We start from the raw sequence: 26,423 nt of genomic DNA on the forward strand, positions 1-26,423 counted from the left end.
TTGGCTGCAGCAGCAGCAAGGCCCACAGGGCTGGCTAGCTGGCTAGCCAGCAAGCAGGTAGCAATGAAAGTAGGAATCTTTCTTTTTAACCCTGTAAGGGGGTGGTGCACTGTACCCGAAGATACTGCCATATCGGGTCAATGCATAGGGCGACGGAAGCAAGCTTCGAAATCGGCCCCCGTTCTCAAAAATCCATTTAATATATGGTCCCCAGATAGGGGACGTATCAGATATTAAACTGATAAGAACAGATACTACACTTGATCTTAGCCAAAAGGCCGAGAAGCGATAACCGTGAAAGGGGCGGGCCCAACAAGGTGCCCTTCATGGGCACTATCACTGCTTGCTGTCAGGGAGGCTGCCAGACAATTTTCCATGCACACTCTGGGCTGGGGGGCAGTCAACCACCAGTACACACAGCAGAACCTAAACCCATACCATTATTGCTAAGCAGCAAGACAGGGGCCCATTGCACTCCCACGGGGCCTTTTTAAATGCAATCCATAACCCGGATTTGCCAGGAACCCTTCTTACTCCTCCTACTTGCATGTGACACTGGGCTTAGGATCTGCATAGGAAACACACACACAAGCACACACCTACCTTTGTTGCCTGCAGATGCCTCCTTGGCTGTCCCCAAACGGTATCAAACCAACACCCACGGGAAGCTGTAAGCATAGAGGACATGCCTGCACCCCATTGGACTTACCTGTGTGGGTTAAACCCGGGTTATTTGACAACCTATGGCGGTGATGGTTCTGCTCAGGCAGAGCAGTGCTGATGCTCCTCATAAAGCTGTCGCTGCTGTGAAGGTTCTAGGTGACATCACAAATCCCTATGGTTACATACACAACAAAGCTGGGTTGTTGTTGTTTACACTCTGCAAGGCCTGTGGAAGTGAGTGACATCATAGCACTGTAGTTCTGAGGGTTCTAGATGGATGCAACAATCTCCTGTTGCTTCTATGAAGGCCATAATAGACGACATCACCAAACAGCTCCATAGTCACATACACAGCAAAGGAGAGATGTTGTTTACACCTAGTGATGTCAGTGGTATTGAGTGACATCACAGCACAGTGCTAAGGCTCCTGGGCCTGGACACAGCAGCGGCTGCAATATCTCAACGGAGAATACGTTTATATATATGTGTGTGTGTGCGCGTATATATATATATATATATATATATATATATATATATATATATATTTCTCCGCCGAAATCACTTTTAAACCCATTTCCACCTTTTTTTCCCTTCTCTTCCTCTTACTTTTTTTTCACGTTTTTTTACGTTTTTCTCCTTTTCGCCTCTTTTCTGGGCGTATTATTCTTCTTTTTCTTCTTTTTTTTCGTCTAATGCATACCCCATCAGTGCAGCAATGCTTATTCAATACCGCCAGCAGATGGAGACACTGGGGGATAATTTTCTAAGGATTTATACTGATTTTTCCTGTCTGAATTTGTCGCACAGAAAGTTGCAGGCCAAATATGTGTGACATTTCTGCGACTTTAGCTTCTAGAGCATTTTTACAATATTATACATAGGTGCTGAATACATAAAAAGCGACTGTTCAGCGACAGACAAGTCGCATCGGCTGAAAGTAGGCCAGAATGTCAGTCCATGTTGGAGCAGGTTTAGATACAGTCTAAAGTATAGATCTCAAAGTCTGTGCACAGAATTTAGCAAGGGCCTCGCACCTTCTGATGCATCAGGTAGGTGCACAATAGCATAGCCTAACCCTCTGTACTTTGGTCTATATTGATGCGGGACATAGACAGCCAGCTGATGACCAATCCATTAGTGCAATGGATGGCTGGAAGCATTTGTCTTTGCCTTTGCAATACCACAGAAGCAATGCATGGTCAATGTACAGCAATGACACACCTGTGTGAACAGCCAGGAGACCCCCCCCCCCCCCCATGTTATGTTACATAGTTACATAGTTAGTACGGTCGAAAAAAGACATATGTCCATCAAGTTCAACCAGGGAATTAAGGGGTAGGGGTGTGGCGCGATATTGGGGAAGGGATGAGATTTTATATTTCTTCATAAGCATTAATCTTATTTTGTCAATTAGGAACATTCAGCACCCACCCGCTATCAAGGCAGCTGCCTATCATGTCATGCCCTACCTGCACAGGTGTGCTGGCTACTCAAATGATCCAATTAAGGAGGCCATTTAGTCAGCAGCAGCAGAAGTCCTGTGCCTGGACGCTCCAACAGCGGCCAGACACAAGCAGAAGCAGAAGCAGCAGAAGCAGCAGCAGCACCACCTTTTGTTTTTTGGCTGCAGCAGCAGCAAGGCCCACAGGGCTGGCTAGCTGGCTAGCCAGCAAGCAGGTAGCAATGAAAGTAGGAATCTTTCTTTTTAACCCTGTAAGGGGGTGGTGCACTGTACCCGAAGATACTGCCATATCGGGTCAATGCATAGGGCGACGGAAGCAAGCTTCGAAATCGGCCCCCGTTCTCAAAAATCCATTTAATATATGGTCCCCAGATAGGGGACGTATCAGATATTAAACTGATAAGAACAGATACTACACTTGATCTTAGCCAAAAGGCCGAGAAGCGATAACCGTGAAAGGGGCGGGCCCAACAAGGTGCCCTTCATGGGCACTATCACTGCTTGCTGTCAGGGAGGCTGCCAGACAATTTTCCATGCACACTCTGGGCTGGGGGGCAGTCAACCACCAGTACACACAGCAGAACCTAAACCCATACCATTATTGCTAAGCAGCAAGACAGGGGCCCATTGCACTCCCACGGGGCCTTTTTAAATGCAATCCATAACCCGGATTTGCCAGGAACCCTTCTTACTCCTCCTACTTGCATGTGACACTGGGCTTAGGATCTGCATAGGAAACACACACACAAGCACACACCTACCTTTGTTGCCTGCAGATGCCTCCTTGGCTGTCCCCAAACGGTATCAAACCAACACCCACGGGAAGCTGTAAGCATAGAGGACATGCCTGCACCCCATTGGACTTACCTGTGTGGGTTAAACCCGGGTTATTTGACAACCTATGGCGGTGATGGTTCTGCTCAGGCAGAGCAGTGCTGATGCTCCTCATAAAGCTGTCGCTGCTGTGAAGGTTCTAGGTGACATCACAAATCCCTATGGTTACATACACAACAAAGCTGGGTTGTTGTTGTTTACACTCTGCAAGGCCTGTGGAAGTGAGTGACATCATAGCACTGTAGTTCTGAGGGTTCTAGATGGATGCAACAATCTCCTGTTGCTTCTATGAAGGCCATAATAGACGACATCACCAAACAGCTCCATAGTCACATACACAGCAAAGGAGAGATGTTGTTTACACCTAGTGATGTCAGTGGTATTGAGTGACATCACAGCACAGTGCTAAGGCTCCTGGGCCTGGACACAGCAGCGGCTGCAATATCTCAACGGAGAATACGTTTATATATATGTGTGTGTGTGCGCGTATATATATATATATATATATATATATATATATATATATATATATATATATATTTCTCCGCCGAAATCACTTTTAAACCCATTTCCACCTTTTTTTCCCTTCTCTTCCTCTTACTTTTTTTTCACGTTTTTTTACGTTTTTCTCCTTTTCGCCTCTTTTCTGGGCGTATTATTCTTCTTTTTCTTCTTTTTTTTCGTCTAATGCATACCCCATCAGTGCAGCAATGCTTATTCAATACCGCCAGCAGATGGAGACACTGGGGGATAATTTTCTAAGGATTTATACTGATTTTTCCTGTCTGAATTTGTCGCACAGAAAGTTGCAGGCCAAATATGTGTGACATTTCTGCGACTTTAGCTTCTAGAGCATTTTTACAACATTATACATAGGTGCTGAATACATAAAAAGCGACTGTTCAGCGACAGACAAGTCGCATCGGCTGAAAGTAGGCCAGAATGTCAGTCCATGTTGGAGCAGGTTTAGATACAGTCTAAAGTATAGATCTCAAAGTCTGTGCACAGAATTTAGCAAGGGCCTCGCACCTTCTGATGCATCAGGTAGGTGCACAATAGCATAGCCTAACCCTCTGTACTTTGGTCTATATTGATGCGGGACATAGACAGCCAGCTGATGACCAATCCATTAGTGCAATGGATGGCTGGAAGCATTTGTCTTTGCCTTTGCAATACCACAGAAGCAATGCATGGTCAATGTACAGCAATGACACACCTGTGTGAACAGCCAGGAGACCCCCCCCCCCCCCATGTTATGTTACATAGTTACATAGTTAGTACGGTCGAAAAAAGACATATGTCCATCAAGTTCAACCAGGGAATTAAGGGGTAGGGGTGTGGCGCGATATTGGGGAAGGGATGAGATTTTATATTTCTTCATAAGCATTAATCTTATTTTGTCAATTAGGAACATTCAGCACCCACCCGCTATCAAGGCAGCTGCCTATCATGTCATGCCCTACCTGCACAGGTGTGCTGGCTACTCAAATGATCCAATTAAGGAGGCCATTTAGTCAGCAGCAGCAGAAGTCCTGTGCCTGGACGCTCCAACAGCGGCCAGACACAAGCAGAAGCAGAAGCAGCAGAAGCAGCAGCAGCACCACCTTTTGTTTTTTGGCTGCAGCAGCAGCAAGGCCCACAGGGCTGGCTAGCTGGCTAGCCAGCAAGCAGGTAGCAATGAAAGTAGGAATCTTTCTTTTTAACCCTGTAAGGGGGTGGTGCACTGTACCCGAAGATACTGTCATATCGGGTCAATGCATAGGGCGACGGAAGCAAGCTTCGAAATCGGCCCCCGTTCTCAAAAATCCATTTAATATATGGTCCCCAGATAGGGGACGTATCAGATATTAAACTGATAAGAACAGATACTACACTTGATCTTAGCCAAAAGGCCGAGAAGCGATAACCGTGAAAGGGGCGGGCCCAACAAGGTGCCCTTCATGGGCACTATCACTGCTTGCTGTCAGGGAGGCTGCCAGACAATTTTCCATGCACACTCTGGGCTGGGGGGCAGTCAACCACCAGTACACACAGCAGAACCTAAACCCATACCATTATTGCTAAGCAGCAAGACAGGGGCCCATTGCACTCCCACGGGGCCTTTTTAAATGCAATCCATAACCCGGATTTGCCAGGAACCCTTCTTACTCCTCCTACTTGCATGTGACACTGGGCTTAGGATCTGCATAGGAAACACACACACAAGCACACACCTACCTTTGTTGCCTGCAGATGCCTCCTTGGCTGTCCCCAAACGGTATCAAACCAACACCCACGGGAAGCTGTAAGCATAGAGGACATGCCTGCACCCCATTGGACTTACCTGTGTGGGTTAAACCCGGGTTATTTGACAACCTATGGCGGTGATGGTTCTGCTCAGGCAGAGCAGTGCTGATGCTCCTCATAAAGCTGTCGCTGCTGTGAAGGTTCTAGGTGACATCACAAATCCCTATGGTTACATACACAACAAAGCTGGGTTGTTGTTGTTTACACTCTGCAAGGCCTGTGGAAGTGAGTGACATCATAGCACTGTAGTTCTGAGGGTTCTAGATGGATGCAACAATCTCCTGTTGCTTCTATGAAGGCCATAATAGACGACATCACCAAACAGCTCCATAGTCACATACACAGCAAAGGAGAGATGTTGTTTACACCTAGTGATGTCAGTGGTATTGAGTGACATCACAGCACAGTGCTAAGGCTCCTGGGCCTGGACACAGCAGCGGCTGCAATATCTCAACGGAGAATACGTTTATATATATGTGTGTGTGTGCGCGTATATATATATATAAATATATATATATATATATATATATATATATATTTCTCCGCCGAAATCACTTTTAAACCCATTTCCACCTTTTTTTCCCTTCTCTTCCTCTTACTTTTTTTTCACGTTTTTTTACGTTTTTCTCCTTTTCGCCTCTTTTCTGGGCGTATTATTCTTCTTTTTCTTCTTTTTTTTCGTCTAATGCATACCCCATCAGTGCAGCAATGCTTATTCAATACCGCCAGCAGATGGAGACACTGGGGGATAATTTTCTAAGGATTTATACTGATTTTTCCTGTCTGAATTTGTCGCACAGAAAGTTGCAGGCCAAATATGTGTGACATTTCTGCGACTTTAGCTTCTAGAGCATTTTTACAACATTATACATAGGTGCTGAATACATAAAAAGCGACTGTTCAGCGACAGACAAGTCGCATCGGCTGAAAGTAGGCCAGAATGTCAGTCCATGTTGGAGCAGGTTTAGATACAGTCTAAAGTATAGATCTCAAAGTCTGTGCACAGAATTTAGCAAGGGCCTCGCACCTTCTGATGCATCAGGTAGGTGCACAATAGCATAGCCTAACCCTCTGTACTTTGGTCTATATTGATGCGGGACATAGACAGCCAGCTGATGACCAATCCATTAGTGCAATGGATGGCTGGAAGCATTTGTCTTTGCCTTTGCAATACCACAGAAGCAATGCATGGTCAATGTACAGCAATGACACACCTGTGTGAACAGCCAGGAGACCCCCCCCCCCCATGTTATGTTACATAGTTACATAGTTAGTACGGTCGAAAAAAGACATATGTCCATCAAGTTCAACCAGGGAATTAAGGGGTAGGGGTGTGGCGCGATATTGGGGAAGGGATGAGATTTTATATTTCTTCATAAGCATTAATCTTATTTTGTCAATTAGGAACATTCAGCACCCACCCGCTATCAAGGCAGCTGCCTATCATGTCATGCCCTACCTGCACAGGTGTGCTGGCTACTCAAATGATCCAATTAAGGAGGCCATTTAGTCAGCAGCAGCAGAAGTCCTGTGCCTGGACGCTCCAACAGCGGCCAGACACAAGCAGAAGCAGAAGCAGCAGAAGCAGCAGCAGCACCACCTTTTGTTTTTTGGCTGCAGCAGCAGCAAGGCCCACAGGGCTGGCTAGCTGGCTAGCCAGCAAGCAGGTAGCAATGAAAGTAGGAATCTTTCTTTTTAACCCTGTAAGGGGGTGGTGCACTGTACCCGAAGATACTGCCATATCGGGTCAATGCATAGGGCGACGGAAGCAAGCTTCGAAATCGGCCCCCGTTCTCAAAAATCCATTTAATATATGGTCCCCAGATAGGGGACGTATCAGATATTAAACTGATAAGAACAGATACTACACTTGATCTTAGCCAAAAGGCCGAGAAGCGATAACCGTGAAAGGGGCGGGCCCAACAAGGTGCCCTTCATGGGCACTATCACTGCTTGCTGTCAGGGAGGCTGCCAGACAATTTTCCATGCACACTCTGGGCTGGGGGGCAGTCAACCACCAGTACACACAGCAGAACCTAAACCCATACCATTATTGCTAAGCAGCAAGACAGGGGCCCATTGCACTCCCACGGGGCCTTTTTAAATGCAATCCATAACCCGGATTTGCCAGGAACCCTTCTTACTCCTCCTACTTGCATGTGACACTGGGCTTAGGATCTGCATAGGAAACACACACACAAGCACACACCTACCTTTGTTGCCTGCAGATGCCTCCTTGGCTGTCCCCAAACGGTATCAAACCAACACCCACGGGAAGCTGTAAGCATAGAGGACATGCTTGCACCCCATTGGACTTACCTGTGTGGGTTAAACCCGGGTTATTTGACAACCTATGGCGGTGATGGTTCTGCTCAGGCAGAGCAGTGCTGATGCTCCTCATAAAGCTGTCGCTGCTGTGAAGGTTCTAGGTGACATCACAAATCCCTATGGTTACATACACAACAAAGCTGGGTTGTTGTTGTTTACACTCTGCAAGGCCTGTGGAAGTGAGTGACATCATAGCACTGTAGTTCTGAGGGTTCTAGATGGATGCAACAATCTCCTGTTGCTTCTATGAAGGCCATAATAGATGACATCACCAAACAGCTCCATAGTCACATACACAGCAAAGGAGAGATGTTGTTTACACCTAGTGATGTCAGTGGTATTGAGTGACATCACAGCACAGTGCTAAGGCTCCTGGGCCTGGACACAGCAGCGGCTGCAATATCTCAACGGAGAATACGTTTATATATATGTGTGTGTGTGCGCGTATATATATATATATATATATATATATATATATATATATATATATATATATTTCTCCGCCGAAATCACTTTTAAACCCATTTCCACCTTTTTTTCCCTTCTCTTCCTCTTACTTTTTTTTCACGTTTTTTTACGTTTTTCTCCTTTTCGCCTCTTTTCTGGGCGTATTATTCTTCTTTTTCTTCTTTTTTTTCGTCTAATGCATACCCCATCAGTGCAGCAATGCTTATTCAATACCGCCAGCAGATGGAGACACTGGGGGATAATTTTCTAAGGATTTATACTGATTTTTCCTGTCTGAATTTGTCGCACAGAAAGTTGCAGGCCAAATATGTGTGACATTTCTGCGACTTTAGCTTCTAGAGCATTTTTACAACATTATACATAGGTGCTGAATACATAAAAAGCGACTGTTCAGCGACAGACAAGTCGCATCGGCTGAAAGTAGGCCAGAATGTCAGTCCATGTTGGAGCAGGTTTAGATACAGTCTAAAGTATAGATCTCAAAGTCTGTGCACAGAATTTAGCAAGGGCCTCGCACCTTCTGATGCATCAGGTAGGTGCACAATAGCATAGCCTAACCCTCTGTACTTTGGTCTATATTGATGCGGGACATAGACAGCCAGCTGATGACCAATCCATTAGTGCAATGGATGGCTGGAAGCATTTGTCTTTGCCTTTGCAATACCACAGAAGCAATGCATGGTCAATGTACAGCAATGACACACCTGTGTGAACAGCCAGGAGACCCCCCCCCCCCCCATGTTATGTTACATAGTTACATAGTTAGTACGGTCGAAAAAAGACATATGTCCATCAAGTTCAACCAGGGAATTAAGGGGTAGGGGTGTGGCGCGATATTGGGGAAGGGATGAGATTTTATATTTCTTCATAAGCATTAATCTTATTTTGTCAATTAGGAACATTCAGCACCCACCCGCTATCAAGGCAGCTGCCTATCATGTCATGCCCTACCTGCACAGGTGTGCTGGCTACTCAAATGATCCAATTAAGGAGGCCATTTAGTCAGCAGCAGCAGAAGTCCTGTGCCTGGACGCTCCAACAGCGGCCAGACACAAGCAGAAGCAGAAGCAGCAGAAGCAGCAGCAGCACCACCTTTTGTTTTTTGGCTGCAGCAGCAGCAAGGCCCACAGGGCTGGCTAGCTGGCTAGCCAGCAAGCAGGTAGCAATGAAAGTAGGAATCTTTCTTTTTAACCCTGTAAGGGGGTGGTGCACTGTACCCGAAGATACTGCCATATCGGGTCAATGCATAGGGCGACGGAAGCAAGCTTCGAAATCGGCCCCCGTTCTCAAAAATCCATTTAATATATGGTCCCCAGATAGGGGACGTATCAGATATTAAACTGATAAGAACAGATACTACACTTGATCTTAGCCAAAAGGCCGAGAAGCGATAACCGTGAAAGGGGCGGGCCCAACAAGGTGCCCTTCATGGGCACTATCACTGCTTGCTGTCAGGGAGGCTGCCAGACAATTTTCCATGCACACTCTGGGCTGGGGGGCAGTCAACCACCAGTACACACAGCAGAACCTAAACCCATACCATTATTGCTAAGCAGCAAGACAGGGGCCCATTGCACTCCCACGGGGCCTTTTTAAATGCAATCCATAACCCGGATTTGCCAGGAACCCTTCTTACTCCTCCTACTTGCATGTGACACTGGGCTTAGGATCTGCATAGGAAACACACACACAAGCACACACCTACCTTTGTTGCCTGCAGATGCCTCCTTGGCTGTCCCCAAACGGTATCAAACCAACACCCACGGGAAGCTGTAAGCATAGAGGACATGCTTGCACCCCATTGGACTTACCTGTGTGGGTTAAACCCGGGTTATTTGACAACCTATGGCGGTGATGGTTCTGCTCAGGCAGAGCAGTGCTGATGCTCCTCATAAAGCTGTCGCTGCTGTGAAGGTTCTAGGTGACATCACAAATCCCTATGGTTACATACACAACAAAGCTGGGTTGTTGTTGTTTACACTCTGCAAGGCCTGTGGAAGTGAGTGACATCATAGCACTGTAGTTCTGAGGGTTCTAGATGGATGCAACAATCTCCTGTTGCTTCTATGAAGGCCATGATAGACGACATCACCAAACAGCTCCATAGTCACATACACAGCAAAGGAGAGATGTTGTTTACACCTAGTGATGTCAGTGGTATTGAGTGACATCACAGCACAGTGCTAAGGCTCCTGGGCCTGGACACAGCAGCGGCTGCAATATCTCAACGGAGAATACGTTTATATATATGTGTGTGTGTGCGCGTATATATATATATATATATATATATATATATATATATATATTTCTCCGCCGAAATCACTTTTAAACCCATTTCCACCTTTTTTTCCCTTCTCTTCCTCTTACTTTTTTTTCACGTTTTTTTACGTTTTTCTCCTTTTCGCCTCTTTTCTGGGCGTATTATTCTTCTTTTTCTTCTTTTTTTTCGTCTAATGCATACCCCATCAGTGCAGCAATGCTTATTCAATACCGCCAGCAGATGGAGACACTGGGGGATAATTTTCTAAGGATTTATACTGATTTTTCCTGTCTGAATTTGTCGCACAGAAAGTTGCAGGCCAAATATGTGTGACATTTCTGCGACTTTAGCTTCTAGAGCATTTTTACAACATTATACATAGGTGCTGAATACATAAAAAGCGACTGTTCAGCGACAGACAAGTCGCATCGGCTGAAAGTAGGCCAGAATGTCAGTCCATGTTGGAGCAGGTTTAGATACAGTCTAAAGTATAGATCTCAAAGTCTGTGCACAGAATTTAGCAAGGGCCTCGCACCTTCTGATGCATCAGGTAGGTGCACAATAGCATAGCCTAACCCTCTGTACTTTGGTCTATATTGATGCGGGACATAGACAGCCAGCTGATGACCAATCCATTAGTGCAATGGATGGCTGGAAGCATTTGTCTTTGCCTTTGCAATACCACAGAAGCAATGCATGGTCAATGTACAGCAATGACACACCTGTGTGAACAGCCAGGAGACCCCCCCCCCCCCCCCATGTTATGTTACATAGTTACATAGTTAGTACGGTCGAAAAAAGACATATGTCCATCAAGTTCAACCAGGGAATTAAGGGGTAGGGGTGTGGCGCGATATTGGGGAAGGGATGAGATTTTATATTTCTTCATAAGCATTAATCTTATTTTGTCAATTAGGAACATTCAGCACCCACCCGCTATCAAGGCAGCTGCCTATCATGTCATGCCCTACCTGCACAGGTGTGCTGGCTACTCAAATGATCCAATTAAGGAGGCCATTTAGTCAGCAGCAGCAGAAGTCCTGTGCCTGGACGCTCCAACAGCGGCCAGACACAAGCAGAAGCAGAAGCAGCAGAAGCAGCAGCAGCACCACCTTTTGTTTTTTGGCTGCAGCAGCAGCAAGGCCCACAGGGCTGGCTAGCTGGCTAGCCAGCAAGCAGGTAGCAATGAAAGTAGGAATCTTTCTTTTTAACCCTGTAAGGGGGTGGTGCACTGTACCCGAAGATACTGCCATATCGGGTCAATGCATAGGGCGACGGAAGCAAGCTTCGAAAGCGGCCCCCGTTCTCAAAAATCCATTTAATATATGGTCCCCAGATAGGGGACGTATCAGATATTAAACTGATAAGAACAGATACTACACTTGATCTTAGCCAAAAGGCCGAGAAGCGATAACCGTGAAAGGGGCGGGCCCAACAAGGTGCCCTTCATGGGCACTATCACTGCTTGCTGTCAGGGAGGCTGCCAGACAATTTTCCATGCACACTCTGGGCTGGGGGGCAGTCAACCACCAGTACACACAGCAGAACCTAAACCCATACCATTATTGCTAAGCAGCAAGACAGGGGCCCATTGCACTCCCACGGGGCCTTTTTAAATGCAATCCATAACCCGGATTTGCCAGGAACCCTTCTTACTCCTCCTACTTGCATGTGACACTGGGCTTAGGATCTGCATAGGAAACACACACACAAGCACACACCTACCTTTGTTGCCTGCAGATGCCTCCTTGGCTGTCCCCAAACGGTATCAAACCAACACCCACGGGAAGCTGTAAGCATAGAGGACATGCCTGCACCCCATTGGACTTACCTGTGTGGGTTAAACCCGGGTTATTTGACAACCTATGGCGGTGATGGTTCTGCTCAGGCAGAGCAGTGCTGATGCTCCTCATAAAGCTGTCGCTGCTGTGAAGGTTCTAGGTGACATCACAAATCCCTATGGTTACATACACAACAAAGCTGGGTTGTTGTTGTTTACACTCTGCAAGGCCTGTGGAAGTGAGTGACATCATAGCACTGTAGTTCTGAGGGTTCTAGATGGATGCAACAATCTCCTGTTGCTTCTATGAAGGCCATAATAGACGACATCACCAAACAGCTCCATAGTCACATACACAGCAAAGGAGAGATGTTGTTTACACCTAGTGATGTCAGTGGTATTGAGTGACATCACAGCACAGTGCTAAGGCTCCTGGGCCTGGACACAGCAGCGGCTGCAATATCTCAACGGAGAATACGTTTATATATATGTGTGTGTGTGCGCGTATATATATATATATATATATATATATATATATATATATATATATATATATATATATATTTCTCCGCCGAAATCACTTTTAAACCCATTTCCACCTTTTTTTCCCTTCTCTTCCTCTTACTTTTTTTTCACGTTTTTTTACGTTTTTCTCCTTTTCGCCTCTTTTCTGGGCGTATTATTCTTCTTTTTCTTCTTTTTTTTCGTCTAATGCATACCCCATCAGTGCAGCAATGCTTATTCAATACCGCCAGCAGATGGAGACACTGGGGGATAATTTTCTAAGGATTTATACTGATTTTTCCTGTCTGAATTTGTCGCACAGAAAGTTGCAGGCCAAATATGTGTGACATTTCTGCGACTTTAGCTTCTAGAGCATTTTTACAACATTATACATAGGTGCTGAATACATAAAAAGCGACTGTTCAGCGACAGACAAGTCGCATCGGCTGAAAGTAGGCCAGAATGTCAGTCCATGTTGGAGCAGGTTTAGATACAGTCTAAAGTATAGATCTCAAAGTCTGTGCACAGAATTTAGCAAGGGCCTCGCACCTTCTGATGCATCAGGTAGGTGCACAATAGCATAGCCTAACCCTCTGTACTTTGGTCTATATTGATGCGGGACATAGACAGCCAGCTGATGACCAATCCATTAGTGCAATGGATGGCTGGAAGCATTTGTCTTTGCCTTTGCAATACCACAGAAGCAATGCATGGTCAATGTACAGCAATGACACACCTGTGTGAACAGCCAGGAGACCCCCCCCCCCATGTTATGTTACATAGTTACATAGTTAGTACGGTCGAAAAAAGACATATGTCCATCAAGTTCAACCAGGGAATTAAGGGGTAGGGGTGTGGCGCGATATTGGGGAAGGGATGAGATTTTATATTTCTTCATAAGCATTAATCTTATTTTGTCAATTAGGAACATTCAGCACCCACCCGCTATCAAGGCAGCTGCCTATCATGTCATGCCCTACCTGCACAGGTGTGCTGGCTACTCAAATGATCCAATTAAGGAGGCCATTTAGTCAGCAGCAGCAGAAGTCCTGTGCCTGGACGCTCCAACAGCGGCCAGACACAAGCAGAAGCAGAAGCAGCAGAAGCAGCAGCAGCACCACCTTTTGTTTTTTGGCTGCAGCAGCAGCAAGGCCCACAGGGCTGGCTAGCTGGCTAGCCAGCAAGCAGGTAGCAATGAAAGTAGGAATCTTTCTTTTTAACCCTGTAAGGGGGTGGTGCACTGTACCCGAAGATACTGCCATATCGGGTCAATGCATAGGGCGACGGAAGCAAGCTTCGAAATCGGCCCCCGTTCTCAAAAATCCATTTAATATATGGTCCCCAGATAGGGGACGTATCAGATATTAAACTGATAAGAACAGATACTACACTTGATCTTAGCCAAAAGGCCGAGAAGCGATAACCGTGAAAGGGGCGGGCCCAACAAGGTGCCCTTCATGGGCACTATCACTGCTTGCTGTCAGGGAGGCTGCCAGACAATTTTCCATGCACACTCTGGGCTGGGGGGCAGTCAACCACCAGTACACACAGCAGAACCTAAACCCATACCATTATTGCTAAGCAGCAAGACAGGGGCCCATTGCACTCCCACGGGGCCTTTTTAAATGCAATCCATAACCCGGATTTGCCAGGAACCCTTCTTACTCCTCCTACTTGCATGTGACACTGGGCTTAGGATCTGCATAGGAAACACACACACAAGCACACACCTACCTTTGTTGCCTGCAGATGCCTCCTTGGCTGTCCCCAAACGGTATCAAACCAACACCCACGGGAAGCTGTAAGCATAGAGGACATGCCTGCACCCCATTGGACTTACCTGTGTGGGTTAAACCCGGGTTATTTGACAACCTATGGCGGTGATGGTTCTGCTCAGGCAGAGCAGTGCTGATGCTCCTCATAAAGCTGTCGCTGCTGTGAAGGTTCTAGGTGACATCACAAATCCCTATGGTTACATACACAACAAAGCTGGGTTGTTGTTGTTTACACTCTGCAAGGCCTGTGGAAGTGAGTGACATCATAGCACTGTAGTTCTGAGGGTTCTAGATGGATGCAACAATCTCCTGTTGCTTCTATGAAGGCCATAATAGACGACATCACCAAACAGCTCCATAGTCACATACACAGCAAAGGAGAGATGTTGTTTACACCTAGTGATGTCACTGGTTTTGAGTGACATCACAGCACAGTGCTAAGGCTCCTGGGCCTGGACACAGCAGCGGCTGCAATATCTCAACAGAGAATACGTTTATATATATGTGTGTGTGTGCGCGTATATATATATATATATATATATATATATATATATTTCTCCGCCGAAATCACTTTTAAACCCATTTCCACCTTTTTTTCCCTTCTCTTCCTCTTACTTTTTTTTCACGTTTTTTTACATTTTTCTCCTTTTCGCCTCTTTTCTGGGCGTATTATTCTTCTTTTTCTTCTTTTTTTTCGTCTAATGCATACCCCATCAGTGCAGCAATGCTTATTCAATACCGCCAGCAGATGGAGACACTGGGGGATAATTTTCTAAGGATTTATACTGATTTTTCCTGTCTGAATTTGTCGCACAGAAAGTTGCAGGCCAAATATGTGTGACATTTCTGCGACCTTAGCTTCTAGAGCATTTTTACAACATTATACATAGGTGCTGAATACATAAAAAGCGACTGTTCAGCGACAGACAAGTCGCATCGGCTGAAAGTAGGCCAGAATGTCAGTCCATGTTGGAGCAGGTTTAGATACAGTCTAAAGTATAGATCTCAAAGTCTGTGCACAGAATTTAGCAAGGGCCTCGCACCTTCTGATGCATCAGGTAGGTGCACAATAGCATAGCCTAACCCTCTGTACTTTGGTCTATATTGATGCGGGACATAGACAGCCAGCTGATGACCAATCCATTAGTGCAATGGATGGCTGGAAGCATTTGTCTTTGCCTTTGCAATACCACAGAAGCAATGCATGGTCAATGTACAGCAATGACACACCTGTGTGAACAGCCAGGAGACCCCCCCCCCCCCCATGTTATGTTACATAGTTACATAGTTAGTACGGTCGAAAAAAGACATATGTCCATCAAGTTCAACCAGGGAATTAAGGGGTAGGGGTGTGGCGCGATATTGGGGAAGGGATGAGATTTTATATTTCTTCATAAGCATTAATCTTATTTTGTCAATTAGGAACATTCAGCACCCACCCGCTATCAAGGCAGCTGCCTATCATGTCATGCCCTACCTGCACAGGTGTGCTGGCTACTCAAATGATCCAATTAAGGAGGCCATTTAGTCAGCAGCAGCAGAAGTCCTGTGCCTGGACGCTCCAACAGCGGCCAGACACAAGCAGAAGCAGAAGCAGCAGAAGCAGCAGCAGCACCACCTTTTGTTTTTTGGCTGCAGCAGCAGCAAGGCCCACAGGGCTGGCTAGCTGGCTAGCCAGCAAGCAGGTAGCAATGAAAGTAGGAATCTTTATTTTTAACCCTGTAAGGGGGTGGTGCACTGTACCCGAAGATACTGCCATATCGGGTCAATGCATAGGGCGACGGAAGCAAGCTTCGAAATCGGCCCCCGTTCTCAAAAATCCATTTAATATATGGTCCCCAGATAGGGGACGTATCAGATATTAAACTGATAAGAACAGATACTACACTTGATCTTAGCCAAAAGGCCGAGAAGCGATAACCGTGAAAGGGGCGGGCCCAACAAGGTGCCCTTCATGGGCACTATCACTGCTTGCTGTCAGGGAGGCTGCCAGACAATTTTCCATGCACACTCTGGGCTGGGGGGCAGTCAACCACCAGTACACACAGCAGAACCTAAACCCATACCATTATTGCTAAGCAGCAAGACAGGGGCCCATTGCACTCCCACGGGGCCTTTTTAAATGCAATCCATAACCCGGATTTGCCAGGAACCCTTCTTACTCCTCCTACTTGCATGTGACACTGGGCTTAGGATCTGCATAGGAAACACACACACAAGCACACACCTACCTTTGTTGCCTGCAGATGCCTCCTTGGCTGTCCCCAAACGGTATCAAACCAACACCCACGGGAAGCTGTAAGCATAGAGGACATGCCTGCACCCCATTGGACTTACCTGTGTGGGTTAAACCCGGGTTATTTGACAACCTATGGCGGTGATGGTTCTGCTCAGGCAGAGCAGTGCTGATGCTCCTCATAAAGCTGTCGCTGCTGTGAAGGTTCTAGGTGACATCACAAATCCCTATGGTTACATACACAACAAAGCTGGGTTGTTGTTGTTTACACTCTGCAAGGCCTGTGGAAGTGAGTGACATCATAGCACTGTAGTTCTGAGGGTTCTAGATGGATGCAACAATCTCCTGTTGCTTCTATGAAGGCCATAATAGACGACATCACCAAACAGCTCCATAGTCACATACACAGCAAAGGAAAGATGTTGTTTACACCTAGTGATGTCAGTGGTATTGAGTGACATCACAGCACAGTGCTAAGGCTCCTGGGCCTGGACACAGCAGCGGCTGCAATATCTCAACGGAGAATACGTTTATATATATGTGTGTGTGTGTGCGCGTATATATATATATATATATATATATATATATATATATATATATATATATATATATATTTCTCCGCCGAAATCACTTTTAAACCCATTTCCACCTTTTTTTCCCTTCTCTTCCTCTTACTTTTTTTTCACGTTTTTTTACGTTTTTCTCCTTTTCGCCTCTTTTCTGGGCGTATTATTCTTCTTTTTCTTCTTTTTTTTCGTCTAATGCATACCCCATCAGTGCAGCAATACTTATTCAATACCGCCAGCAGATGGAGACACTGGGGGATAATTTTCTAAGGATTTATACTGATTTTTCCTGTCTGAATTTGTCGCACAGAAAGTTGCAGGCCAAATATGTGTGACATTTCTGCGACTTTAGCTTCTAGAGCATTTTTACAACATTATACATAGGTGCTGAATACATAAAAAGCGACTGTTCAGCGACAGACAAGTCGCATCGGCTAAAAGTAGGCCAGAATGTCAGTCCATGTTGGAGCAGGTTTAGATACAGTCTAAAGTATAGATCTCAAAGTCTGTGCACAGAATTTAGCAAGGGCCTCGCACCTTCTGATGCATCAGGTAGGTGCACAATAGCATAGCCTAACCCTCTGTACTTTGGTCTATATTGATGCGGGACATAGACAGCCAGCTGATGACCAATCCATTAGTGCAATGGATGGCTGGAAGCATTTGTCTTTGCCTTTGCAATACCACAGAAGCAATGCATGGTCAATGTACAGCAATGACACACCTGTGTGAACAGCCAGGAGACCCCCCCCCATGTTATGTTACATAGTTACATAGTTAGTACGGTCGAAAAAAGACATATGTCCATCAAGTTCAACCAGGGAATTAAGGGGTAGGGGTGTGGCGCGATATTGGGGAAGGGATGAGATTTTATATTTCTTCATAAGCATTAATCTTATTTTGTCAATTAGGAACATTCAGCACCCACCCGCTATCAAGGCAGCTGCCTATCATGTCATGCCCTACCTGCACAGGTGTGCTGGCTACTCAAATGATCCAATTAAGGAGGCCGTTTAGTCAGCAGCAGCAGAAGTCCTGTGCCTGGATGCTCCAACAGCGGCCAGACACAAGCAGAAGCAGAAGCAGCAGAAGCAGCAGCAGCACCACCTTTTGTTTTTTGGCTGCAGCAGCAGCAAGGCCCACAGGGCTGGCTAGCTGGCTAGCCAGCAAGCAGGTAGCAATGAAAGTAGGAATCTTTCTTTTTAACCCTGTAAGGGGGTGGTGCACTGTACCCGAAGATACTGCCATATCGGGTCAATGCCTAGGGCGACGGAAGCAAGCTTCGAAATCGGCCCCCGTTCTCAAAAATCCATTTAATATATGGTCCCCAGATAGGGGACGTATCAGATATTAAACTGATAAGAACAGATACTACACTTGATCTTAGCCAAAAGGCCGAGAAGCGATAACCGTGAAAGGGGCGGGCCCAACAAGGTGCCCTTCATGGGCACTATCACTGCTTGCTGTCAGGGAGGCTGCCAGACAATTTTCCATGCACACTCTGGGCTGGGGGGCAGTCAACCACCAGTACACACAGCAGAACCTAAACCCATACCATTATTGCTAAGCAGCAAGACAGGGGCCCATTGCACTCCCACGGGGCCTTTTTAAATGCAATCCATAACCCGGATTTGCCAGGAACCCTTCTTACTCCTCCTACTTGCATGTGACACTGGGCTTAGGATCTGCATAGGAAACACACACACAAGCACACACCTACCTTTGTTGCCTGCAGATGCCTCCTTGGCTGTCCCCAAACGGTATCAAACCAACACCCACGGGAAGCTGTAAGCATAGAGGACATGCCTGCACCCCATTGGACTTACCTGTGTGGGTTAAACCCGGGTTATTTGACAACCTATGGCGGTGATGGTTCTGCTCAGGCAGAGCAGTGCTGATGCTCCTCATAAAGCTGTCGCTGCTGTGAAGGTTCTAGGTGACATCACAAATCCCTATGGTTACATACACAACAAAGCTGGGTTGTTGTTGTTTACACTCTGCAAGGCCTGTGGAAGTGAGTGACATCATAGCACTGTAGTTCTGAGGGTTCTAGATGGATGCAACAATCTCCTGTTGCTTCTATGAAGGCCATAATAGACGACATCACCAAACAGCTCCATAGTCACATACACAGCAAAGGAGAGATGTTGTTTACACCTAGTGATGTCAGTGGTATTGAGTGACATCACAGCACAGTGCTAAGGCTCCTGGGTCTGGACACAGCAGCGGCTGCAATATCTCAACGGAGAATACGTTTATATATATGTGTGTGTGTGCGCGTATATATATATATATATATATATATATATATATATATATATATATTTCTCCGCCGAAATCACTTTTAAACCCATTTCCACCTTTTTTTCCCTTCTCTTCCTCTTACTTTTTTTTCACGTTTTTTTTACGTTTTTCTCCTTTTCGCCTCTTTTCTGGGCGTATTATTCTTCTTTTTCTTCTTTTTTTTCGTCTAATGCATACCCCATCAGTGCAGCAATGCTTATTCAATACCGCCAGCAGATGGAGACACTGGGGGATAATTTTCTAAGGATTTATACTGATTTTTCCTGTCTGAATTTGTCGCACAGAAAGTTGCAGGCCAAATATGTGTGACATTTCTGCGACTTTAGCTTCTAGAGCATTTTTACAACATTATACATAGGTGCTGAATACATAAAAAGCGACTGTTCAGCGACAGACAAGTCGCATCGGCTGAAAGTAGGCCAGAATGTCAGTCCATGTTGGAGCAGGTTTAGATACAGTCTAAAGTATAGATCTCAAAGTCTGTGCACAGAATTTAGCAAGGGCCTCGCACCTTCTGATGCATCAGGTAGGTGCACAATAGCATAGCCTAACCCTCTGTACTTTGGTCTATATTGATGCGGGACATAGACAGCCAGCTGATGACCAATCCATTAGTGCAATGGATGGCTGGAAGCATTTGTCTTTGCCTTTGCAATACCACAGAAGCAATGCATGGTCAATGTACAGCAATGACACACCTGTGTGAACAGCCAGGAGACCCCCCCCCCCCCCATGTTATGTTACATAGTTACATAGTTAGTACGGTCGAAAAAAGACATATGTCCATCAAGTTCAACCAGGGAATTAAGGGGTAGGGGTGTGGCGCGATATTGGGGAAGGGATGAGATTTTATATTTCTTCATAAGCATTAATCTTATTTTGTCAATTAGGAACATTCAGCACCCACCCGCTATCAAGGCAGCTGCCTATCATGTCATGCCCTACCTGCACAGGTGTGCTGGCTACTCAAATGATCCAATTAAGGAGGCCATTTAGTCAGCAGCAGCAGAAGTCCTGTGCCTGGACGCTCCAACAGCGGCCAGACACAAGCAGAAGCAGAAGCAGCAGAAGCAGCAGCAGCACCACCTTTTGTTTTTTGGCTGCAGCAGCAGCAAGGCCCACAGGGCTGGCTAGCTGGCTAGCCAGCAAGCAGGTAGCAATGAAAGTAGGAATCTTTCTTTTTAACCCTGTAAGGGGGTGGTGCACTGTACCCGAAGATACTGCCATATCGGGTCAATGCATAGGGCGACGGAAGCAAGCTTCGAAATCGGCCCCCGTTCTCAAAAATCCATTTAATATATGGTCCCCAGATAGGGGACGTATCAGATATTAAACTGATAAGAACAGATACTACACTTGATCTTAGCCAAAAGGCCGAGAAGCGATAACCGTGAAAGGGGCGGGCCCAACAAGGTGCCCTTCATGGGCACTATCACTGCTTGCTGTCAGGGAGGCTGCCAGACAATTTTCCATGCACACTCTGGGCTGGGGGGCAGTCAACCACCAGTACACACAGCAGAACCTAAACCCATACCATTATTGCTAAGCAGCAAGACAGGGGCCCATTGCACTCCCACGGGGCCTTTTTAAATGCAATCCATAACCCGGATTTGCCAGGAACCCTTCTTACTCCTCCTACTTGCATGTGACACTGGGCTTAGGATCTGCATAGGAAACACACACACAAGCACACACCTACCTTTGTTGCCTGCAGATGCCTCCTTGGCTGTCCCCAAACGGTATCAAACCAACACCCACGGGAAGCTGTAAGCATAGAGGACATGCCTGCACCCCATTGGACTTACCTGTGTGGGTTAAACCCGGGTTATTTGACAACCTATGGCGGTGATGGTTCTGCTCAGGCAGAGCAGTGCTGATGCTCCTCATAAAGCTGTCGCTGCTGTGAATGTTCTAGGTGACATCACAAATCCCTATGGTTACATACACAACAAAGCTGGGTTGTTGTTGTTTACACTCTGCAAGGCCTGTGGAAGTGAGTGACATCATAGCACTGTAGTTCTGAGGGTTCTAGATGGATGCAACAATCTCCTGTTGCTTCTATGAAGGCCATAATAGACGACATCACCAAACAGCTCCATAGTCACATACACAGCAAAGGAGAGATGTTGTTTACACCTAGTGATGTCAGTGGTATTGAGTGACATCACAGCACAGTGCTAAGGCTCCTGGGCCTGGACACAGCAGCGGCTGCAATATCTCAACGGAGAATACGTTTATATATATGTGTGTGTGTGCGCGTATATATATATATATATATATATATATATATATTTCTCCGCCGAAATCACTTTTAAACCCATTTCCACCTTTTTTTCCCTTCTCTTCCTCTTACTTTTTTTTCACGTTTTTTTACGTTTTTCTCCTTTTCGCCTCTTTTCTGGGCGTATTATTCTTCTTTTTCTTCTTTTTTTTTGTCTAATGCATACCCCATCAGTGCAGCAATGCTTATTCAATACCGCCAGCAGATGGAGACACTGGGGGATAATTTTCTAAGGATTTATACTGATTTTTCCTGTCTGAATTTGTCGCACAGAAAGTTGCAGGCCAAATATGTGTGACATTTCTGCGACTTTAGCTTCTAGAGCATTTTTACAACATTATACATAGGTGCTGAATACATAAAAAGCGACTGTTCAGCGACAGACAAGTCGCATCGGCTGAAAGTAGGCCAGAATGTCAGTCCATGTTGGAGCAGGTTTAGATACAGTCTAAAGTATAGATCTCAAAGTCTGTGCACAGAATTTAGCAAGGGCCTCGCACCTTCTGATGCATCAGGTAGGTGCACAATAGCATAGCCTAACCCTCTGTACTTTGGTCTATATTGATGCGGGACATAGACAGCCAGCTGATGACCAATCCATTAGTGCAATGGATGGCTGGAAGCATTTGTCTTTGCCTTTGCAATACCACAGAAGCAATGCATGGTCAATGTACAGCAATGACACACCTGTGTGAACAGCCAGGAGACCCCCCCCCCCATGTTATGTTACATAGTTACATAGTTAGTACGGTCGAAAAAAGACATATGTCTATCAAGTTCAACCAGGGAATTAAGGGGTAGGGGTGTGGCGCGATATTGGGGAAGGGATGAGATTTTATATTTCTTCATAAGCATTAATCTTATTTTGTCAATTAGGAACATTCAGCACCCACCCGCTATCAAGGCAGCTGCCTATCATGTCATGCCCTACCTGCACAGGTGTGCTGGCTACTCAAATGATCCAATTAAGGAGGCCATTTAGTCAGCAGCAGCAGAAGTCCTGTGCCTGGACGCTCCAACAGCGGCCAGACACAAGCAGAAGCAGAAGCAGCAGAAGCAGCAGCAGCACCACCTTTTGTTTTTTGGCTGCAGCAGCAGCAAGGCCCACAGGGCGAGCTAGCTGGCTAGCCAGCAAGCAGGTAGCAATGAAAGTAGGAATCTTTCTTTTTAACCCTGTAAGGGGGTGGTGCACTGTACCCGAAGATACTGCCATATCGGGTCAATGCATAGGGCGACGGAAGCAAGCTTCGAAATCGGCCCCCGTTCTCAAAAATCCATTTAATATATGGTCCCCAGATAGGGGACGTATCAGATATTAAACTGATAAGAACAGATTTTTTTTAAGTTGCCCTCAGAACTCACTCAGAGTTCCAAGATCTTATTTGAAACTCAATTATTGTGTTCATCCTTGGGTAACATAATTTAATTTCTTTTCTTAAACACCAAATGAAATAAAAAGAAACATTTTAAAATCAATACATAAAGAAAAAACTCATAAAATAACTAAACCATACCTTACTTTCTAATTAACAAATCTCCATTAGAAAGTCATTCCCTTCCTCCAAGCATACACCGTTAGGAAATCAATCAAACCTAGACTGATATTCCCTCTAGTCACATCACTCTTGGCTTGAGATGCCAACCAGGCTGGAATTTTATACGCTTCAATGAAACGATTCATATCCGCCTTAAAAGAAAAATAAACTTTGTCCCGCACCTCCTCCTCCCGTGACTTAAATCTTGCTTTTAGCTCAATCATTTCTTTATCAAATGTCCGTCTTTCTGTTTCTGACAGATTCTCCAATAAACTTCCAAGCACACCACCATATTGTGACGGCACAAACTCTTCCACCTCTTTCTTTTTCTTCTGTTCCGCTGCTCTTCTTATTGGAACCTGTTCTAGCTCAGGCTCTTTTGCTTCAACTACTTCCTCTCGGCTTCTTTTAACCGCCTCTTTTTTCCCAACCTTTTTCTTGGGACAAGAGCCAAGAAGATGGCCCTCATTCCCACACAGATGGCACTTCTTCTTCTTCTCACAATTCTCCGCCTCATGACCTTCTTCTTGGCACTTGAAGCACCACAGGAATGTACATACATCCTTACTATGGCCATACTGCTTACACTTACGGCAAAACTCTTGCATGCCGGAGAAAAACAAGTCACCGTTTACCGTTCCAATTTTAAACCGCCCTGGCGGGACTATTAGCTTACCATCCACCGTTTCTTTAAATTTTACTTCAAACTTCCATTTGGTAGTCCATAATCCAAACTGGTTCAAAATCTTACCTTTGGGCAATACATTATCACAAAATCTTAACAGGAAAGTAACAATGTCTTCTTCTGGTGTATATGGGCTGTACATTCTTACAGTCACCAGTCTTTCTCTGCGAGGGAAGTGTGGAATTATCCCCACTCCCTCCAGGACCGAACTTCCTTTCCTTTGCTGAAAACGGCTCCAGAATACATCATAGTCCTCTTCTGACATAAGCACAACATCATAGTATCCACTCTTTGGAAATTCCAGCATGGAAAGAATTTGTTCCTTCCTGATCTCCAAGAGCTTGAACAAAACATCCTCGACCACGAATACCAGGCCTCTCTCCTTTTTCCGCACATCCTGCAAGGAAATCCGCACTCCATTCCGTAATCTTGCGAAGGATGGTACACCTTCAGAAGCAGATCCACGATCTTCAGCCATCTCCAAGGTATCCAGGCACCTCCCCCACGCAAGCAGGTAGGTGGGTGTGGATCGCCTCCCGTTGTCTGGGGACTAGGCCGGCTCCCTAATAGCAGCAGGGGGGTGAAGTCCCTCCGTTAAGAAGGACGATCCCCCCAGGCAAAGGAGCCGGGTACCCCAGACACCCTCTGGCCAGACCAAGTGAGCAGAACTACACTTGATCTTAGCCAAAAGGCCGAGAAGCGATAACCGTGAAAGGGGCGGGCCCAACAAGGTGCCCTTCATGGGCACTATCACTGCTTGCTGTCAGGGAGGCTGCCAGACAATTTTCCATGCACACTCTGGGCTGGGGGGCAGTCAACCACCAGTACACACAGCAGAACCTAAACCCATACCATTATTGCTAAGCAGCAAGACAGGGGCCCATTGCACTCCCACGGGGCCTTTTTAAATGCAATCCATAACCCGGATTTGCCAGGAACCCTTCTTACTCCTCCTACTTGCATGTGACACTGGGCTTAGGATCTGCATAGGAAACACACACACAAGCACACACCTACCTTTGTTGCCTGCAGATGCCTCCTTGGCTGTCCCCAAACGGTATCAAACCAACACCCACGGGAAGCTGTAAGCATAGAGGACATGCCTGCACCCCATTGGACTTACCTGTGTGGGTTAAACCCGGGTTATTTGACAACCTATGGCGGTGATGGTTCTGCTCAGGCAGAGCAGTGCTGATGCTCCTCATAAAGCTGTCGCTGCTGTGAAGGTTCTAGGTGACATCACAAATCCCTATGGTTACATACACAACAAAGCTGGGTTGTTGTTGTTTACACTCTGCAAGGCCTGTGGAAGTGAGTGACATCATAGCACTGTAGTTCTGAGGGTTCTAGATGGATGCAACAATCTCCTGTTGCTTCTATGAAGGCCATAATAGACGACATCACCAAACAGCTCCATAGTCACATACACAGCAAAGGAGAGATGTTGTTTACACCTAGTGATGTCAGTGGTATTGAGTGACATCACAGCACAGTGCTAAGGCTCCTGGGCCTGGACACAGCAGCGGCTGCAATATCTCAACGGAGAATACGTTTATATATATGTGTGTGTGTGCGCGTATATATATATAAATATATATATATATATATATATATATATATTTCTCCGCCGAAATCACTTTTAAACCCATTTCCACCTTTTTTTCCCTTCTCTTCCTCTTCCTTTTTTTTCACGTTTTTTTTACGTTTTTCTCCTTTTCGCCTCTTTTCTGGGCGTATTATTCTTCTTTTTCTTCTTTTTTTTCGTCTAATGCATACCCCATCAGTGCAGCAATGCTTATTCAATACCGCCAGCAGATGGAGACACTGGGGGATAATTTTCTAAGGATTTATACTGATTTTTCCTGTCTGAATTTGTCGCACAGAAAGTTGCAGGCCAAATATGTGTGACATTTCTGCGACTTTAGCTTCTAGAGCATTTTTACAACATTATACATAGGTGCTGAATACATAAAAAGCGACTGTTCAGCGACAGACAAGTCGCATCGGCTGAAAGTAGGCCAGAATGTCAGTCCATGTTGGAGCAGGTTTAGATACAGTCTAAAGTATAGATCTCAAAGTCTGTGCACAGAATTTAGCAAGGGCCTCGCACCTTCTGATGCATCAGGTAGGTGCACAATAGCATAGCCTAACCCTCTGTACTTTGGTCTATATTGATGCGGGACATAGACAGCCAGCTGATGACCAATCCATTAGTGCAATGGATGGCTGGAAGCATTTGTCTTTGCCTTTGCAATACCACAGAAGCAATGCATGGTCAATGTACAGCAATGACACACCTGTGTGAACAGCCAGGAGACCCCCCCCCCCCCCCATGTTATGTTACATAGTTACATAGTTAGTACGGTCGAAAAAAGACATATGTCCATCAAGTTCAACCAGGGAATTAAGGGGTAGGGGTGTGGCGCGATATTGGGGAAGGGATGAGATTTTATATT

The 26,423-nt window shown here is 45.8% G+C and overlaps 10 non-coding genes and 1 pseudogene across 10 annotated transcripts; all 11 read right to left on the bottom strand.

The window, feature by feature from the left end:
* Nucleotides 1-99: 99 nt before the first annotated feature.
* LOC130350542 (U2 spliceosomal RNA) lies at nt 100-290 on the bottom strand. The gene has a single exon (XR_008887631.1). It is a non-coding gene; the product is annotated as a U2 spliceosomal RNA (small nuclear RNA).
* Nucleotides 291-2,382: 2,092 nt separating this feature from the next.
* LOC130350543 (U2 spliceosomal RNA) lies at nt 2,383-2,573 on the bottom strand. Its single transcript, XR_008887632.1, has one exon. It is a non-coding gene; the product is annotated as a U2 spliceosomal RNA (small nuclear RNA).
* A 2,099-nt stretch (nt 2,574-4,672) lies between these two features.
* Nucleotides 4,673-4,863, bottom strand: LOC130350567 (U2 spliceosomal RNA). Its single transcript, XR_008887654.1, has one exon. It is a non-coding gene; the product is annotated as a U2 spliceosomal RNA (small nuclear RNA).
* A 2,091-nt stretch (nt 4,864-6,954) lies between these two features.
* Nucleotides 6,955-7,145, bottom strand: LOC130350545 (U2 spliceosomal RNA). Its single transcript, XR_008887634.1, has one exon. It is a non-coding gene; the product is annotated as a U2 spliceosomal RNA (small nuclear RNA).
* A 2,097-nt stretch (nt 7,146-9,242) lies between these two features.
* On the bottom strand, nt 9,243-9,433 carry LOC130350546 (U2 spliceosomal RNA). The gene has a single exon (XR_008887635.1). It is a non-coding gene; the product is annotated as a U2 spliceosomal RNA (small nuclear RNA).
* Nucleotides 9,434-11,522: 2,089 nt separating this feature from the next.
* LOC130350513 (U2 spliceosomal RNA) lies at nt 11,523-11,713 on the bottom strand. Its single transcript, XR_008887607.1, has one exon. It is a non-coding gene; the product is annotated as a U2 spliceosomal RNA (small nuclear RNA).
* Nucleotides 11,714-13,815: 2,102 nt separating this feature from the next.
* LOC130350547 (U2 spliceosomal RNA) lies at nt 13,816-14,006 on the bottom strand. Its single transcript, XR_008887636.1, has one exon. It is a non-coding gene; the product is annotated as a U2 spliceosomal RNA (small nuclear RNA).
* Nucleotides 14,007-16,087: 2,081 nt separating this feature from the next.
* LOC130350549 (U2 spliceosomal RNA) lies at nt 16,088-16,278 on the bottom strand. The gene has a single exon (XR_008887637.1). It is a non-coding gene; the product is annotated as a U2 spliceosomal RNA (small nuclear RNA).
* A 2,100-nt stretch (nt 16,279-18,378) lies between these two features.
* LOC130350566 (U2 spliceosomal RNA) lies at nt 18,379-18,569 on the bottom strand. The gene has a single exon (XR_008887653.1). It is a non-coding gene; the product is annotated as a U2 spliceosomal RNA (small nuclear RNA).
* Nucleotides 18,570-20,661: 2,092 nt separating this feature from the next.
* On the bottom strand, nt 20,662-20,852 carry LOC130350550 (U2 spliceosomal RNA). The gene has a single exon (XR_008887638.1). It is a non-coding gene; the product is annotated as a U2 spliceosomal RNA (small nuclear RNA).
* A 2,076-nt stretch (nt 20,853-22,928) lies between these two features.
* LOC130350519 (U2 spliceosomal RNA) lies at nt 22,929-23,129 on the bottom strand (annotated as a pseudogene).
* Nucleotides 23,130-26,423: the final 3,294 nt, after the last annotated feature.

The sequence above is a fragment of the Hyla sarda genome, unplaced genomic scaffold (assembly GCF_029499605.1).
Source record: "Hyla sarda isolate aHylSar1 unplaced genomic scaffold, aHylSar1.hap1 scaffold_949, whole genome shotgun sequence".
Lineage (NCBI taxonomy): Eukaryota > Metazoa > Chordata > Amphibia > Anura > Hylidae > Hyla > Hyla sarda.